Below are 12,999 nucleotides of genomic sequence, written 5' to 3'. Positions count from 1 at the left end.
GGGACTCTATAGCGACAGGGTCTGTTCCGCAGGACTGGCGCATAGCAAATGTGGTGCCAATATTCAAAAAGGGCTCCAAAAGTGAACCTGGAAATTATAGGCCAGTAAGTCTAACCTCTATTGTTGGTAAAATATTTGAAGGGTTTCTGAGGGATGTTATTCTGGATTATCTCAATGAGAATAACTGTTTAACTCCATATCAGCATGGGTTTATGAGAAATCGCTCCTGTCAAACCAATCTAATCAGTTTTTATGAAGAGGTAAGCTATAGGCTGGACCACGGTGAGTCATTGGACGTGGTATATCTCGATTTTTCCAAAGCGTTTGATACCGTGCCGCACAAGAGGTTGGTACACAAAATGAGAATGCTTGGTCTGGGGGAAAATGTGTGTAAATGGGTTAGTAACTGGCTAAGTGATAGAAAGCAGAGGGTGGTTATAAATGGTATAGTCTCTAACTGGGTCGCTGTGACCAGTGGGGTACCGCAGGGGTCAGTATTGGGACCTGTTCTCTTCAACATATTCATTAATGATCTGGTAGAAGGTTTACACAGTAAAATATCGATATTTGCAGATGATACAAAACTATGTAAAGCAGTTAATACAAGAGAAGATAGTATTCTGCTACAGATGGATCTGGATAAGTTGGAAACTTGGGCTGAAAGGTGGCAGATGAGGTTTAACAATGATAAATGTAAGGTTATACACATGGGAAGAAGGAATCAATATCACCATTACACACTGAATGGGAAACCACTGGGTAAATCTGACAGGGAGAAGGACTTGGGGATCCTAGTTAATGATAAACTTACCTGGAGCTGCCAGTGCCAGGCAGCAGCTGCCAAGGCAAACAGGATCATGGGGTGCATTAAAAGAGGTCTGGATACACATGATGAGAGCATTATACTGCCTCTGTACAAATCCCTAGTTAGACCGCACATGGAGTACTGTGTCCAGTTTTGGGCACCGGTGCTCAGGAAGGATATAATGGAACTAGAGAGAGTACAAAGGAGGGCAACAAAATTAATAAAGGGGATGGGAGAACTACAATACCCAGATAGATTAGCGAAATTAGGATTATTTAGTCTAGAAAAAAGACGACTGAGGGGCGATCTAATAACCATGTATAAGTATATAAGGGGACAATACAAATATCTCGCTGAGGATCTGTTTATACCAAGGAAGGTGACGGGCACAAGGGGGCATTCTTTGCGTCTGGAGGAGAGAAGGTTTTTCCACCAACATAGAAGAGGATTCTTTACTGTTAGGGCAGTGAGAATCTGGAATTGCTTGCCTGAGGAGGTGGTGATGGCGAACTCAGTCGAGGGGTTCAAGAGAGGCCTGGATGTCTTCCTGGAGCAGAACAATATTGTATCATACAATTATTAGGTTCTGTAGAAGGACGTAGATCTGGGGATTTATTATGATGGAATATAGGCTGAACTGGATGGACAAATGTCTTTTTTCGGCCTTACTAACTATGTTACTATGTTACTATGACCGGAGCGATGTGAGGAGCGGGAAAGGTTGGCGCAGACGCCGGAAGGTGAAAATATGTTTTTTTTTCATTATTATTATTTTTAACATTATATCTTTTTACTATTGATGCTGCATAGGCAGCGACAAAAGTAAAAAGTTGAAGCGGTGTTTAACCCCTTTCTAACATGGGACGTACTATCCCGTCGAGGTGGGGTGGGCCCCCATGACCATGGACGGGATAGTACGTCCAGCGCGATCGGCGGCGCTCACGGGGGGAGCGCCGCCGATCGCGGCCGGGTGTCAGCTGTTTATCGCAGCTGACATCCGGCACTATGTCCAATAAGATGTTGAAGTTATGTCAACTATAATTTGAGGGTTTTCACAACTTTTGGAACCACAATCTGTAGTTCTAGGGAGATGCATGAAGGTAGTTCTCCAAGAATAGAAGTGATTACAAATGCCTTTCAATTGGCATTTTAGTGTTGACTATGTAGGTAACTGTTGTATGAATGCACATGGCTTGTTTTTATAGTTCTTAAATGGAACTGCTTCTCAGTACAAACACTGAATGGGGCCAACATGGCCATAAAGTTCAGGGCTGGTTCTTTATATACAAGTATTGAACTTATACAGTATAAAGGATGACTAATACAACTGCTTGCTGACTTTTTTTTTTTTTTTCAACCTTTCAGAAAAAAAACAAAAAGAAAACACAACGCTTTATTATCATACCGCCGAACAAAAAGTGGAATAACACGCGATCAAAAAGACAGATATAAATAACCATGATACCGCTGAAAGCGTCATCTTGTCCCGCAAAAAACGAGCCGCCATACAGCATCATCAGCAAAAAAAAAAAAAAGTTATAGTCCTGAGAATAAAGCGATGCAAAAATAATTATTTTTTCTATAAAATAGTTTTTATCGTATAAAAACGCCAAAACATAAAAAATGATATAAATGAGGTGTCGCTGTAATCGTACTGACCCGAAGAATAAAACTGCTTTATCAATTTTACCAAACGCGGAACGGTACAAACGCCTCCCCCAAAAGAAATTCATGAATAGCTGGTTTTTGGTCATTCTGCCTCACAAAAATCGGAATAAAAAGCGATCAAAAACTGTAACGTGCCCGAAAATGTTACCAATAAAAACGTCAACTCGTCCCGCAAAAAACAAGACCTCACATGACTCTGTGAACCAAAATATGGAAAAATTATAGCTCTCAAAATGTGGTAACGCAAAAAATATTTTTTGCAATAAAAAGCGTCTTTCAGTGTGTGACGGCTGCCAATCATAAAAATCCGCTAAATAACCCGCTATAAAAGTAAATCAAACCCCCCTTCATCACCCCCTTAGTTAGGGAAAAATAAAAAAAATGTATTTATTTCCTTTTTTCCATTAGGGCTAGAGATAGGGCTAGGGCTAGGGTTAGGGCTAGGGCTAGGGTTAGGGCAAGGGTTAGGGCTAGGGTTAGGGCTAGGGTTAGGGCTACAGTTAGGGTTGGGGCTAAAGTTAGGGTTAGGGCTATGGTTAGGGCTAGGGTTAAGGCTACAGTTAGGGTTGGGGCTTAAGTTACGGTTAGGGTTTAGATTACATTTACAGTTGGGAATAGGGTTGGGATTAGGGTTAGGTGTGTGTCAGGGTTAGAGGTGTGGTTAGGGTTACTGTTGGGATTAGGGTTATGGGTGTGTTTGGATTAGGGTTTCAGTTATAATTGGGGGGTTTCCACTGTTTAGGCACATCAGGGGCTCTCCAAACGCGACATGGCGTCCGATCTCAATTCCAGCCAATTCTGCGTTGAAAAAGTAAAACAGTGCTTCTTCCCTTCCGAGCTCTCCCGTGTGCCCAAACAGGGGTTTACCCCAACATATGGGGTATCAGCGTACTCAGGACAAATTGGACAACAACTTTTGGGGTCCAATTACTCCTGTTACCCTTGGGAAAATACAAAACTGGGGGCTAAAAAATAATTTTTGTGGAAAAAAAAAAGATTTTTTATTTTCACGGCTCTGCGTTATAAACTGTAGTGAAACACTTGGGGGTTCAAAGTTCTCACAACACATCTAGATTAGTTCCATGGGGGTCTAGTTTCCAATATGGGGTCACTTGTGGGGGATTTCTACTGTTTATGTACATTAGGGGTTCTGCAAACGCAATGTGACGCCTGCAGACCATTCCATCTAAGTCTGCATTCCAAATGGCACTCTTTCCCTTCCGAGCCCTCCCATGCGCCCAAACGGTGGTTCCCCCCAACATATGGGGTATCAGCGTACTCAGGACAAATTGGACAACAACTTTTGGGGTCAAATTTCTCCTCTTACCCTCGGGAAAATACAAAACTGGGGGCTAAAAAATCATTTTTGGGGGAAAGATTTTTTTTTTCAATTTTCACGGCTCTGCGTTACAAACTGTAGTGAAACACTTGGGGGTTCAAAGCTCTCACAACACATCTAGATGAGTTCCTTAGGGGTTCTAGTTTCCAAAATGGTGTCACTTGTGGGGGGTTTCTACTGTTTCGGTACATTAGGGGCTCTGCAAATGCAATGTGACACCTGCAGACCATTCCATCTAAGCCTGCATTCCAAATGGAGCTCCTTCCCTTCCGAGCCCTCCCATGCGCCCAAACAGTGGTTCCCCCCCACATATGGGGTATCAGCGCACTCAGAACAAATTGTACAACAAATTTTGGGGTCCAATTTCTCCTGTTACCCTCGGGAAAATACAAAACTGGGGGCTAAAAAATAATTTTTGTGGGAAAAAATTTTTGTTTTATTTTTACGGCTCTCCATTATAAACTGCTGTGAAGCCCTTGGTGGGTCAAAGTGCTCACCACACATGTAGATAAGTTCCTTAGGGGGTCTACTTTCCAAAATGGTGTCACTTGTGGGGGGTTTCTACTGTTTAGGTACATTAGGGGCTCTGCAAACGCAATGTGACACCTGCAGACCATTCCATCTAAGTCTGCATTCAAATGGCACTCCTTCCCTTCCGAACCCTCCCATGCGCCCAAACAGTGGTTCCCCTCACATATGGTGTATCATCGCACTCAGGACAAATTGGGCAACAAATTTTGGGGTCCACTTTCTCCTGTTATCCTCGGGAAAATACAAAACTGGGGGCTAAAAAAATAATTTTTGTGGGAAAAATTTTTTGTTTTATTTTTACGGCTCTGCATTATAAACTTCTGTGAAGCACTTGGTGGGTCAAAGTGCTCACCACACCTCTAGATAAGTTCCTTAGGGGGTCTACTTTCCAAAATGGTGTCACTTGTGGGGGGTTTCAATGTTTAGGCACATCAGTGGCTCTCCAAACGCAACATGGCGTCCCATCTCAATTCCTGTCAATTTTGCATTGAAAAGTCAAACAGCGCTCCTTCCCTTCCGAGCTCTCCCATCCGCCCAAACAGTGGTTTACCCCCACATATGGGGTATCAGCGTACTCAGGACAAATTGTACAACAACTTTTGGGGTCCAATTTCTTCTCTTACTCTTTGGAAAATAAAAAATTGGGGGCCGAAAGTTAATTTTTGTGAAAAAATATGATTTTTTATTTTTACGGTTCTACATTATAAACTTCTGTGAAGCACTTGGTGGGTCAAAGTGCTCACCACACATCTAGATAAGTTCCTTAAGGGGTCTACTTTCCAAAATGGTGTCACTTGTGGGGGGTTTCAATGTTTAGGCACATCAGGGGCTCTCCAAACGAAACATGGCGTCCCATCTCAATTCCAGTCAATTTTGCATTGAAAAGTCAAATGGCGCTCCTTCGCTTCCGAGCTCTGCCATGCGCCCAAACAGTGGTTTACCCCCACATGTGGGGTATTGTCGTGCTCAGGACAAATTGTACAACAATGTTTGGGGTCTATTTTCTCCTGTTACCCTTGGTAAAATTAAACAAATTGGAGCTGAATTAAATTTTTTGTGAAAAAAAGTTAAATGTTCATTTTTATTTAAACATTCAAAAAATTCCTGTGAAGCACCAGAAGGGTTAATAAACTTCTTGAATATGGTTTTGAGCACCTTGAGGGGTGTAGTTTTTAGAATGGTGTCACACTTGGGTATTTTCTATCATATAGACCCCTCAAAATGACTTCAAATGAGATGTGGTCCCTAAAAAAAAATGGTGTTGTAGAAATGAGAAATTGCTGGTCAACTTTTAACCCTTATAACTCCCTAACAAAAAAAAATTTTGGTTCCAAAATTGTGCTGATGTAAAGTAGACATGTGGGAAATGTTACTTATTAAGTATTTTGTGTGACATAGCTCTGTGATTTAATTGCATAAAAATTCGAAGTTGGAAAATTGCGAAATTTTCATAATTTTCGCCAAATTTCCGTTTTTTTCACAAATAAACGCAGGTACTATCAAAGAATTTTTACCATTGTCATGAAGTACAATATGTCACGAGAAAACAATGTCAGAATCACTGGGATCCGTTGAAGCGTTCCAGAGTTATAACCTCACAAAGGGACAGTGGTCAGAATTGTAAAAATTGGCCCGGTCATTAACGTGCAAACCACCCTTGGGGGTAAAGGGGTTAAATTCTGCCCCAATATCGCTGATTGGTCGTGGCCGGCAATTGTACCGGCATAGATATTGTGGTTCAACAACAATATCCATGCCGGTACAATTGCCCGTGGATAATAAGTGATGTAGGCAAGAAAGTTAAAAAATTAATTTTTATTACAATAATTTTAAAACCTTAGCAATAAACAAGGCTAAAAAAAACCTCCATAAGGAGGGGCAAGTTATACAGGCACAGTGATGATTTTTATATGTAAACTGGCAGCCAATTATTACTCCAACTATATATATATTTCTAAATCTAGGGGTGGCATGTAGCAGATAGTTAATAACCCATAAGAGAACAGGCAGATATATTTATCAGTATATATATTAATATATTTAAGCTCTGTCTACCACGTTCCCTATATAATAAGGACCAGTGTCATATCTCCGTATATAAAGATTTAGGATTTAACAGTGAAAGGCCGTAATTGTCATGTATAATGAAAGTTAAAGTGCAAATAATGCAATATAGCAAGTGCTAGTGCCGATAAGCGCCGTTTCGCTGCTCGCTTCTTCCGGGGCGTGTGGCGGGAGGGAAGGACACAGGACACTATCCGGCGGTAAGCTCCCTTACTATAATAGACCCTCATTATCGGCACTAGCACTTGCTATATTGCATTATTTGCACAATAACTTTCATTATACATGACAATGACGGCCTTTCACTTTTTGAACTTTCTTGCCTACATCACTTATTATCCACGGGCAATTGTACCGGCATGGATATTGTTGTTGAAATGTAATGTAAGAAGTGAAATATTTTGCATTGTATTATACCGATATTTCTCTGCCGTATCTGTGCATCATGTATTGTGGTATGTGTTAAAGGGGCCACTGAGATTCTTTCACCCGGGACCCACAAAAACCTGGAACCGACCCTGTACTGAAGGGGTCAACATCCCACGCTCAGTAATGGGGGATCTCCAGCACCTACCTCCACCTGCAGAGCCGCACATCACATATATGGCTTCTCTTTCTCTGTGCGCTCAGGACCTGTGATGAGGTCACAGGAGGGGAGGAGTCAGGGGTCACGTGATCAGGGGCCTCAGTGTATGCGCAGAGTGCAGCGCTGATATTGCTTCATCTGCATGCTATAGAAGCGATCAGCCTGCACAAAATGATTGTCCCATAATGGGACAAAGTGAAAAAGATAGAATGAAGTAAAATAAAAAAAAAATTAAATAAAAATTAATAAAAAAATAAATATTTATTCTATCATTAACCCCTTCATGACCATGGGATTTTTCATTTTTCCGTGTTCGTTTTTCACTCCCCTCCTTCCCAGAGCCATAACTTTTTTATTTTTCCGTCAATTTGGCCATGTGAGGGCTTATTTTTTTGCGGGACGAGTTGTACTTTTGAACGACATCATTGGTTTTAGCATGTCATGTACTAGAAAACGGGAAAAAAATTCCAAGTGCGGTGAAATTGCAAAAAAAGTGCAATCCCACACTTGTTTTTTGTTTGGCTTTTTTGCTAGGTTCACTAAATGCTAAAACTGACCTGCCATTATGATTCTCCAGGTCAGTACGAGTTCATAGACACCAAACATGACTAGGTTATTTTTTATCTAAGTGGTGAAAAAAAATTCCAAACTTTGCTAAAAAAAAAAAAAAAAAAAAAAAAAAAAAAATTGCGCCATTTTCCGATACTCGTAGCGTCTCCATTTTTCGTGGTCTGGGGTCGGTTGAGGGCTTATTTTTTGCGTGCCGAGATGACGTTTTTAATGATAGCATTTTGGTGCAGATACGTTCTTTTGATCGCCCGTTATTGCATTTTAATGCAATGTCGCGGCGACCTAAAAAACATAATTCTGGCGTTTCGAATTTTTTTCTCGCTACGCCGTTTAGCGATCAGGTTAATGCTTTTTTTTAATTGATAGATCGGGCGATTCTGAGCGCGGCGATACCAAATATGTGTAGATTTGATTTTTTTTTAATTGATTTATTTTGATTGGGGCGAAAGGGGGGTGATTTAAACTTTTATATTTTTTTTATTTTTTTCACATTTTTTGTAACTTTTTTTTTTAACTTTTGCCATGCTTCAATAGCCTCCATGGGAGGCTAGAAGCAGGCACAGCACGATTGGCTCTGCTACATAGCAGCGATCTGCTGATCGCTGCTATGTAGCAGAAATGGAGGTGTGCTGTGAGCGCCGACCACAGGGTGGCGCTCACAGCCACCGGTCATCAGTAACCATAGAGGTCTCAAGGACCTCTATGGTTACAATGGAGACGCATCGCCGACCCCCGATCATGTGACGGGGTCGGCGATGATGTCATTTCCGGCCGCCCGGCCGGATGCGGTAGTTAAATGCCGCTGTCTGCGATTGACAGCGGCATTTAACTAGTTAATAGGTGCGGGCAGATCGCGATTCTGCCCGCACCTATTGCGGGCACATGTCAGCTGTTCAAAACAGCTGACATGTCCCGGCTTTGATGCGGGCTCACCGCGGAGCCCTGCATCAAAGCGGGGCTTCTGACCTCGGACGTACTATCCCGTCCGATGTCAGTAAGGGGTTAAATCAATATTTGACTAGAAAAAAAAACGAAACAATAAAGTACACATATTTGGTATCCCCCTGTCAGTAATGACCCGACCTATAAAACTGTCCCACTAGTTAACCCCTTTTGTGAACACCATAAAAAAAGGCAAAAAACAACGCTTTATCATCATACCACTGAGCAAAAAGTGGAATAACACGCAATCAAAAAGACGGATATAAATAACCATGGTACCGCTGAGAACATCATCTTGTCCCGCAAAAAACAAGCCCCCATACAGCGCCATCTCCGGAAAAATAAAAAAGTTATAGCTCTCAGAATAAAGCGATGCAAAAATAATAATTTTTTATATAAAATAGTTTTTATTGTATTAAAGCGCCAAAACATAAAAAAATTATATAAATGAGGCATCACTGTAATCGTACTGACCCGAAGAATAAAATTGCTTTATCAATTTTACCACACGCGGAACAGTATAAAGGCCCCCCCCCAAAAGAAATACATGAATTGCTGGTTTTTGCTCATTCTGTCTCCCAAAAATCAGAATAGAAAGAGACTAAAAAAAGTCATGTGCCCGAAAATGGTACCAATAAAAACGTCAACTCGTCCCACAAAAAACAAGACCTCACATGACTCTGTGGGACAAAATATGGAAAAATATGGTGGTCAAAATGTGGTGAGGGCCCAGGGCCGGCATCAGCACCCGGCGTACCCGGGCAAGTGCCGGGGCCCTGGCGAGACAGGGGGGCCCATTCAAGGCCAGCTGCCAGTGCCTAGGACCACCGCTCCCCCAGGAGCTCTCAGCTAGCGGCACATCACGCAGCTGCTATGGGGCCCCTGTGAGGCAGGGGAGCAGTGGCGTATTCAGGGGGGGCAGCCGGGGCTGTCTAATTATACTCACCTACTCCTGGCGCGGTCCCTCCAGGTCCCCGGCTCCCCAGCTTCTTCCTGTACTGAGCGGTCACATGGTACCGCTCATTACAGTAATGAATATGCGGCTCCACCTCCCATAGGGGTGGAGCCGCATATTCATTACTGTAATGAGCGGTAAGGGTAACCACTCAATACAGGAAGAAGCTGCCGGCCCCAGGAAGCAGGGACTGCACCGCTCCAGGAGCAGGTGAGTATAAGGGGGAGCGCAGCGCTGCGCGATATTCACCTGCTCCTTGTTCCAGCCGCCGCTCCGTCTTCAGCGTCTTCTGCAGTGACGCTCAGGTCAGAGGGCGCTGTGACGTGGTTAGTGCGCACCCTCTGCGTGAACATCATTGCAGAAGACGCCGAAGAAGATGGAGCGGCGGCTGGAACGAGGAGCAGGTGAATATTGAAAGTGCCGGGGGCCTGAGCGACGGAGAGGTGAGTATGTGATTTTTTTTTGTATTGCAGCAACAGCAAATGGGGCAAGTGTCTGTATGGAGCATCTTATGGGGCCATAATGTTTGTGCAGCATTATATGGGGCAAGTGTCTGTATGGGGCCATAACGTTTGTGCTGCTCTATAACGGGGCACGTGTCTGTATGGGGTATCTTATGGGGCCATAACCTTTGTGCAAAACTATATGGGGCAAGTGTCTGTATGGAGCATCTTATGGGACAATAACGTTTGTGCAGCATTATATGGGGCAAGTGTCTGTATGGGGCCATAATCAACATTTGTGCAGCACTATATGGGGCAAGTGTCTATATGGAGCATCTTATGGGGCCATAATTAACGTTTGTGCCGCACTATATGGGGCAAATATCTATATGGAGCATCTTATGGGCCACAATCAAACGTGGGAACGTTGGGAGGTGAGGAGTGGTTTTTTTTCTGTAACTGTTGTGGATTCTGTTTTTGGGCTCCCACTGGTGGTTACAGATGGTACTGGGTGACTTGTGTTCTCTGCGGTCTCTGGTGTCCACCTGTTCTATCAGGATATGGGAGTTTCCTATTTAACCTGGCTTTCTTGTCATTTCCTCGCCGGCTAACAATGTAATCAGTGTGTCTTGTTACCTCTGCTTCCCGCTTCTGTAATCTTCAGGACAAGCTAAGTTTTTGATTTTCCTGTTCCACGTTTTGCTTAATTTTTGTCTTAGTCCAGCTTGCAGATATGTGATTCCTTTTTGCTGGTTGCTCTAGTGGGCTGATATTACTCCTCATGTTCCATGAGTTGGCACATGAGTTCAAGTAATTTCAGGATGGTTTTTTGTAGGGTTTTTCGCTGACCGCGCAGTTCACTTTTGTATCCTCTGCTATCTAGCTTTAGCGGGCCTCATTTTGCTGAATCTGTTTTCATAACTACATATGTGCTTTCCTCTCATTTCACCGTCATTACATGTGGGGGGCTGCTATTTCTGTGGGGTGTTTCTCTGGAGGCAAGAGAGGTCTGTGTTTCTTCTAATAGGGGAAGTTAGTCCTTCGGCTGGTGCGAGACGTCTAGGAATCATCGTAGGCACGTTCCCCGGCTACAGCTAGTTGTGTGTTTAGGTTCAGGATCGCGGTCAGCTCAGTTTCCATCACCCTAGAGCTTGTTTTGTTTTTTGTGCTTGTCCTTTTGTGATCCCCTGCCATTGGGATCATGACAGTATAGCCGGCCCAAAAAGTGGTAATCGTATTGGCTGAAGTAGAAGGAAAAGTAGTCTGAGGAAGTTTTTTTTTTTTTTTTTCCCTCAGAGTTTGCTGCCTAGCCTTAATTGCAGCCTGGCTGCGTCTTACCTCCTCTTAATCCTTGAATGGCTCGGACCTCAGCTGTTTATCATGGACGTCCAGAGTTTGGCTTCCAGCCTGAATAATCTTGCTGCTAAGGTTCAAAATATACAAGATTTTGTTGTACATGCTCCTATGTCTGAACCTAGAATTCCTATCCCAGAGTTTTTTTCTGGAGATAGATCTAGTTTTCTGAATTTTAGGAACAATTGCAAGTTGTTTCTTTCTTTGAAATCTCGCTCCTCTGGAGACCCTGCTCAGCAAGTCAAGATTGTTATATCTTTCCTGCGGGGTGACCCTCAGAATTGGGCATTTGCATTGGCACCAGGGGATCCTGCGTTGCTCAATGTGGATGCGTTTTTTCTGGCATTGGGTTTGCTCTATGAGGAACCTAACCTAGAGATTCAGGCTGAAAAAGCTTTATTGGCTCTCTCTCAGGGGCAAGATGAAGCAGAAATATATTGTCAGAAATTTCGGAAATGGTCGGTGCTTACTCAGTGGAATGAGTGCGCCCTGGCTGCAAGATTCAGAGATGGCCTTTCTGAGGCCATTAAAGATGTTATGGTGGGGTTCCCTGCGCCTACAGGTCTGAATGAGTCTATGACTATGGCTATTCAGATTGATCGGCGTTTACGGTAGCGCAAACCTGTGCACCATTTGGCGGTGTCTTCTGAACAGGCACGTGAGACAATGCAATGTGATAGAATTCAGTCCAGAAGTGAACGGCAAAACTATAGGCGGAAAAATGGGTTGTGTTTTTATTGTGGTGATTCAGCTCATGTTATATCAGCATGCTCTAAACGCACAAAAAAGGTTGATAAGTCTGTTGCCATTAGTACTTTACAGTCTAAGTTCATTCTGTCTGTGACTCTGATTTGTTCATTATCAGCCATTTCCGTCGATGCCTATGTGGATTCAGGCGCTGCCCTGAGTCTTATGGATTGGTCATTTGCCAACCGCTGTGGGTTTAGTCTGGAGCCTCTGGAAGTCCCTATTCCTTTGAAAGGAATTGACTCTACACCTTTGGCTATGAATAAACCTCAGTACTGGACACAAGTGACCATGCGTATGACTCCCGTTCATCAGGAGGTGATTCGCTTCCTGGTACTGTATAATTTACATGATGTCTTAGTGCTTGGTCTGCCATGGTTACAAACTCATAAACCAGTCTTGGACTGGAAAATGATGTCTGTGTTAAGCTGGGGATGTCAGGGGGTTCATGATGATGCACCTCCGATTTCTATCGCTTCATCTACTCCTTCTGAGGTTCCTGTATTTTTGTCTGATTATCGGGATGTTTTTGAGGAGCATAAGCTCAATTCGCTTCCTCCTCACAGGGATTGCGATTGTGCTATAGATTTGATTCCTGGCAGTAAATTTCCTAAAGGTCGTTTGTTCAATCTGTCAGTGCCAGAGCATACTGCTATGCGGGATTATGTTAAGGAGTCCTTGGAAAAGGGACATATCCGTCCATCTTCGTCCCCTTTGGGAGCAGGTTTTTTTTTCGTGGCCAAAAAAGATGGTTCCTTGAGGCCTTGTATAGATTACAGTCAAATATCAGTATCCTTTGCCATTGTTGACTGATTTGTTTGCTCGCATTAAGGGGGCTAAATGGTTCACTAAGATTGATCTTCGGGGTGCGTATAATCTTGTGCGGATAATGCAGGGTGATGAGTGGAAAACCGCATTTAATACGCCTGAGGGCCATTTTGAGTATTTGGTGATGCCTTTTGGACTTTCTAATGCTCCTTCTGTCTTTCAGTCCTT

At 43.2% G+C, this 12,999-nt stretch overlaps 1 protein-coding gene across 1 annotated transcript in view; it reads right to left on the bottom strand.

The window, feature by feature from the left end:
* Window positions 1-7,055, bottom strand: part of LOC138663428 (oocyte zinc finger protein XlCOF22-like) — a 73,634-nt gene extending 66,579 nt beyond the window's left edge. Inside the window, exon 1 of the mRNA XM_069749634.1 lies at window positions 6,982-7,055. The gene's annotated coding sequence lies outside the window, so the exon portion shown is untranslated. The remainder of the gene's footprint in view (window positions 1-6,981) is intronic.
* Window positions 7,056-12,999: the final 5,944 nt, after the last annotated feature.

The sequence above is a fragment of the Ranitomeya imitator genome, chromosome 2 (genome assembly GCF_032444005.1).
Source record: "Ranitomeya imitator isolate aRanImi1 chromosome 2, aRanImi1.pri, whole genome shotgun sequence".
Classification (NCBI taxonomy): Eukaryota; Metazoa; Chordata; class Amphibia; order Anura; family Dendrobatidae; genus Ranitomeya; species Ranitomeya imitator.
The sequence above is the reverse complement of the archived record's forward strand: the minus strand, read 5'-3'. Positions and strand labels throughout refer to the sequence as shown.